The sequence below is a fragment of the Solanum tuberosum genome, unplaced genomic scaffold (genome assembly GCF_000226075.1).
Source record: "Solanum tuberosum cultivar DM 1-3 516 R44 unplaced genomic scaffold, SolTub_3.0 scf00073, whole genome shotgun sequence".
Taxonomy (NCBI): domain Eukaryota; kingdom Viridiplantae; phylum Streptophyta; class Magnoliopsida; order Solanales; family Solanaceae; genus Solanum; species Solanum tuberosum.
The window spans coordinates 1,686,034-1,692,339 of record NW_006239002.1 but is presented as its reverse complement, the minus strand read 5'-3'; the positions used below and the strand labels follow the sequence as shown (position 1 = coordinate 1,692,339).

Here is a 6,306-nt window from a genome sequence, read left to right as displayed (position 1 = left end):
ACACATAATTTTCTTAATACATTTGGGCGGCTAGCTATTTTTTTAATTTTGACATAATTATATATATATTTTTTATCTTCTTACTATGAATAACTAAAATCACAAATTCACAGCATTGTAATTCTAAATGTTTTCCAAGATATCACATTTCATTGTGTAGTCTCTCATAACATAGTCTTGCTTCTCAATACTTAATAGGAGAAACAGAAAAGTTGATAAAAAAATATAAAAAGAATGCGACAGAGAAAATAAACTTACCTTGACTTAAAATGAAAGAACCTGCAAGAATGATAATCAGAAAAGTCATATGATCTAGGGCTTCTTGAAAAGTAGATCACCGACTTTTTTAGCGACTGAAGACTATTTTTATACAATACCAATGATACATTGACAGCTTTGCAATTAAGGATAAGATTAGAATGAGAAATCAAGCTTAAATGGACGTTGCAATAGCATTAAAAGAAATTTAACAGTGGCATCCATGAATTAGTTGTCTCCTCCTACGTATGGTTGGCTCTTCCTGATCTAGCAGTCATGGGATAACTCAACCATAGAAAGAGGGGTTCGACTTGCCCGTAAATGAATTCTTGATTTTGATCTCTAGTTATCTATGTTTTCATATGGTCTATTTAACCCGAAAAATTGATAAACAGAAAGTGACAACGAACATAAACTTACCTTGATCAATGAAGGTACATCTGATGCATGTTAAAGAGCAATAATAGCCGATTGTGGCTCCATTTACAGACTTAATCTTGTCAGTGAAATACCTTATGGCTTATACGTAGCCACATAAAGTGAAGGGTGGTTAGTTAAACACTCTCTAATGGAAAATTATAAAGTAAACAATATTTTTTAGTATATACAGATCAAAAGTTACTTTTTAGACATGTATATTAAATCATTAACAACCTTAACGATTTTTTCTGGTTTGCCAATGGACTTACCGTGGCTCCTTCAATGAGAGGAACCCTACAGACTGCGGATTGTAAACAATCTAGGGAACTTGACACTGCTGAAGAATGCTGCTTTTCCATAGAACCCCATGCTTCTAGTAACTTTATTTGCACAATACATTGCGAAAAAATCATATATTTAATTGTTGTGATGATTTTTGTTACTGTCTGACCGATATTCATCAAGGGTAAATCAGTTCTTACTTGAGAATAAAGAACAAAACTCAATTTCATTTCCATGTTTTTCCTCTGTAGCTGCAACTTCTTTTGTAGCACAGATTCTCATTTTCATTAGACAATCCCAAGCATATACTAAGTTTGCCTAAGAGAAAAACCAAATAAACAATTAGTAAAATTTCTAACTCCGCGACTGACCTGAGCTTGTCTACTGAGTTGTGACGGATTGAATCAGCTCTGGTATTTATATATCTCCACTGCAACAATTTATTATGAAGTATCCTCAAATGATGAATGCTCTCCGTTATGCCAGGACTAAGCGGAGACTTCTATTCTATACCTGTCTCCTTCTGTTACTATTATATAACCTCCTCGAAGCAAGGAAGGGAAGTGGAGTAATTGTGAAGTTTGGTCCTACTGTTGGTTTATTTTGTTACTAAAAAAATGAAAAAGAAGAAAGAAAATGACATGGGTTTGGGAGCCAAACCGAAGCCTCCACTGTAGCTTCAACTGTAAAAAAAAATAAAAAATCTTACCTTTAAGCAATTCAAGCCCCATGCTAAGGAAATTCCCAACATTTTTTCCCTTCGAAGGACTCGTCGGAGGCTTAATATTCGATGTAAAAATTCCTTTATTCTGCATCAACACATGAGGCAAATTCGGCCTTCCAGGAGACAAAGCCCATTTAGAAGTTTTACTATTAAGTGAAGTAGCAACCCTCCAGGAGACAAAGCCCATTTAGAAGTTTTACTGTGAAGTGAAGTAGTAGCCCTTTGCATTGGATTCTTGAATTTCAATCCTAATTTTAAAGACTCTGGCTTCACAACACCAAAATCTGAACTCCATCTTCGCAATTTTGATAATGAATCTTGCATATACTTCGATGGTACTTCAATACCAGACTTTCGTAAACTTAATGTTGGTGCCATATATGATGGTGCTCCAATATTTCTCCCAAAAACAGGGGAATCAAAACTTTTGTACAATACTTGAGATAAACTGATAAATTTTCCATGTTCAATGCAACGTAGAATATTACTTAGTTGTGCAAAATTTTCTCATTATAGAGGTTGCAATCCTTGTTCCATTCTTGAAAAGTATTACCAATCAATTTTTACTGTAAAATTTTAATTAACATCAAAGTGAAGAACGATTTTCATTTCATAATTTGAAACAACCGCACTAAGATGAAGCATCAAATGTAAATTGATATAAATAACTGCTAAGAACAACTAAACTCATGTGAAGTTGCCTCAAACATTTTAACAGAAACTGGCATATTAACTTACATGTAAATCTGGAACTCTGAAGTAGCATATGATCGCCCCCGCTATGATGCCACACCTAATTTTCCTATCTGCTGAGTGTCGGATATAAATGTTGTCTCTGAGAAACATGAACTAACATATATGACACTATAAAGCTGTAACTTGTAAGCGTGTGAAATGGAATGGTTATATAGTTACTAAAGTAAGGTAGGATTTTTATTTAATATAGTAGACGTCAATACAGTAAAGTCATATGCTTAACACAACTACAATTTTTTAGCAAGAAAATACAAATTAGCTTAAAACAAACAATACAAACTCAATTCAACTATTACCAATACACAAATAAAATGCTCAAAAGAAAATATAACAAAGTAATTGATATTCATTTGTCTTGTTACATTTCTTGCCCTATTAACTTTCTCAAACATATGACATATGTTTCCAAGGTTTTTGATTATAATAACATTGTTGCGTGCAAGGTAATATAGGACTATAGAAGAAAGCCTAGTACAAATAAGAATTTATTATATTATAAGAGAGCAAAACTTATTAAAGAGTTCTTAAATATTTGAATTATCAGTGATCCTCTCTTCTTTTAAGACTTGGAACGAAAAATTCAGTTTGAGAATAGAAACATTTTTTCAACAGTTATTTTACCGAATTTCAGGTTTTAGTTCTTATATCCAAACGGACATTGAAATTCACACAACAAAGGAAAAAATCTCATAGAAACAAAACGGCACTATCTCATCAATCATAACAACACTATATAGAGTATTTGAAATAGTAGTCTTTCATCAATTCTTAACTATCATAATAAGCTGAGACATCTAATCTAAATAGATGCAAATATCTACTAAAATCAGAAAGTGGCATATTGACTTACCAACACGGTTATTAAAACGGATCAACATATCTCTCTTGTAGTCTTATTTCATTTATATGTTGTTACTCTCTTGGATACCATTATGACATCCTATTCATAATTTTGAAACAATGATTTCTAATTTTTCAGCTCTCATGTCGCATGTGCTCATTCAACTCATAAGGTCATAGCGCAGAAGGATCATGACTTGGTAGTTGAATTAACAACATGTTTTCAGATGTAGTTGGAATCTCAATTTAGTGTTGTCTCTGACTTAGATTAACTTTGATACCTATGGATCACAATAATATTGTGTCTAGATGATAGTGTCAATTGATTTATTATTAGTTTTTTTTAAAAAAAATAAAAAAATAGGCAAATATAGATAGGAAGTGAGTTCATCTACTGTAACACTTGATCTTTATTAAAAACTCATACATAGCCATAACTATAAGACACATTTATGTATTACAAGCACAAAAAATGGAGAAAACTACCTTGGTTCTTTAGTGGTATGAGTGCAAGATAGATCAGAGTGCCAAAGGAGGAGGGTACTTTACAGTTAAGACCCAAAACATGTACATCTCCAAAAAAGTGACCTCCACATTGCCTATGGTGTAGTGAACAATAATTTCAGCAGAAGTCCCATGTCCTCGCCGGTACAAGCAGAACAGAGTGCTTCACCTAGAAGTTTTTAGGATAACTTGATCACTCTTAACCTGCGAAAGGCAAAAGAAATATTATACGTTAATTTCTTCACTCATGTCTAGATCGTTGGATCAATTTTCTCTAAACATATCAAAGATATAGTAAAAAACTACTCGAAAACAGGCAATTGATTAATGAAGTAGTGTATTAGATTGGAAGGTGAGGTCCCAAGTGTAGGCATAAGAAGTATTTTTCACTATTATTTTCGTTCTGAAAGTAATAATTTTCAGTCAATAATTTTACTTTCTATCAAATCCTACCTAAATTAGTCCAAAAACTTTCAACGTTGCTTATAAGTTTATGAGAAACATGTTCCACACAATAGAAGAATTGTTACCCTAGTAACTAACATGAGCCAAAATTTAAAGGTATGTCAAAATCAAGAAATAATTTAGAAGGAAAACTACTGCAGGGGAATAAGTAAACAAACAAAAACCTTAAACATTATGAGAAATATAACTCCAAACAACACTCAAAAATTAAAATTAAAATACTAAGTAAATTCCCAAAACTTGTATCTAGATCGGAAATCAATATTTTCTACTCTTGAAAGATCGAACCAATAAGGTTGCTCTTTGTACCACCATGTGATGCAGTGTTCGAACACCAAAAAGAGTGAATTATATCATAAAAATGCGAGAAGAAAATGCGAACTCACATGCAGAAATTTTGAATAGCCATTTCAAATTCTCGCATCTTCCATATGTATACAATATTCAAGAAATATCAAAAACATTAAGAATTCATAAAAATGGCATGCAAACAACCACAATAAACTTTTTCAAATAAAAAATGTACCTTTTAGACTAAATTATCAATATAGAAAAAGGCATGAATCTCTCTGTATTTTCATTGTCTTTTAATATAGCAGATCCATAAAATACAGAAAAGAGTTTGAGGAGAAAATAAAAAATCTAACCATCACAATAATAAAAAGACATAGAGCCTTGAAGCAACGCCGCCGAAGAAGAGCGATTTGGAGCACAGAGAAATCATTAATTTTGTAGATAGAATACTTTGAGAGAAAGAAAGATGTAGAAGGAACACAGTACGGTAACAATAAATGAAAAATGAGGTGATAACAGTTGTATCCCACATAGCTAGTAAAAAGACAAAAACACCTGTCTAGAAAAGGTGCATACACGTGGTGACGTGATTGTGGGAAATTGCTAGTACAAAGCCATAAAGACTCATTCAATTAACAATGAAATGGAGCCCACTTTTGTCAATGGTAGTACAATATTTGTTCAATAAAGTGGGGGTACAACTTAAATTACATTTGGAACAAGTTTTTGGAGCTGTGTTGGTCCTTCACAACAATAAAGTGGGGTAGAACTTAAATTACATTTGGAACAAGTTTTTGGAGCTGTGTTGGTCCTCACAACTGCCTCTTCTAAATAAGGGCTTAAATTACATTTGGAACAAGTTTTTGGAGCTGTGTTGGTCCTCACAACTCCCTCTTCTAAATAAGGGTAATAATATACATAAAAATTAGGCTTTGTATCTATAGTTAATTTTCCGACAAAGAAAATTTAGAGAAATACGAAAAGTCAAATTTTGACTTTCATTATAAAACCTTATCTAGAATTCGTGAGTAAAATCAAGTAAAACGATCTTGTTCAATCGGCTAAATGTTGACCTTATCATAAAGGAAAAAATTCACTACTTTTAGTACTCCAGTTGCTAATTATTGTTTATTCTTGCTTTGTAATTTAAAACTATAGAAATATATTTGTTAAATTAATCTGCCGCCAGACCAACCAGCAATTAGACCTCACAGTCTTTGTGCTTAATGTTAAATTAGTAACGCAATTATCAACAAATGTGTGCTGTTTAATTTCTTGGGATTTAATAATCGGAAATGGAACTATCAACAGACGTATTATCTTTCTTTGGAGTAATGATTGGAACTCTACATAATAACAACATATATATATATATATATATATTACTATATATAATAAGTGGAAATATCTACTACTTAGCACATGACAAGTGTTGGATGATATGTGTTTGATAGTGTTGTACATTCTTCTTTTATGGTTGTACCTTTAAAATTTATATTATTGGACAATTTAACACCATTAATTACCTACTACTTTATTAGCCAAAAAGTTTGACCTCATTCTTTTTTTCAACCTTTTATTTTAAACTTCTTCAAATTTAATTACCTATTTATTACTCTCTCTATGCACTTTTAATTGTTATGATTTCCTTTTTAGAGTCAAACTATAAGAATTTTAACTAATATTTTACAATGTGTTTTTTCATCATATTCATAGGCAAAAAATTACAATTTATAGTACTTTTTGTATAGATTTTGCATATT

General features: G+C 31.7%; 1 long non-coding RNA gene across 4 annotated transcripts; it reads right to left on the bottom strand.

The window, feature by feature from the left end:
* Positions 1 to 808: 808 nt before the first annotated feature.
* On the bottom strand, positions 809 to 5,044 carry LOC102584383 (uncharacterized). Of its 4 annotated transcripts, XR_001473308.1 has the most exons (4): positions 4,897 to 5,044; positions 3,767 to 3,988; positions 2,423 to 2,519; positions 809 to 1,569 (listed from the first exon to the last, which is right to left on the bottom strand). It is a non-coding gene; the product is annotated as an uncharacterized lncRNA (long non-coding RNA). The 4 variants fall into 4 exon arrangements; XR_001473309.1 differs by lacking the exons at positions 3,767 to 3,988; positions 4,897 to 5,044 and having other exon boundaries at positions 809 to 1,278; positions 1,332 to 1,569; positions 2,423 to 3,017; XR_001473307.1 differs by lacking the exons at positions 3,767 to 3,988; positions 4,897 to 5,044 and having other exon boundaries at positions 2,423 to 3,017.
* Positions 5,045 to 6,306: the final 1,262 nt, after the last annotated feature.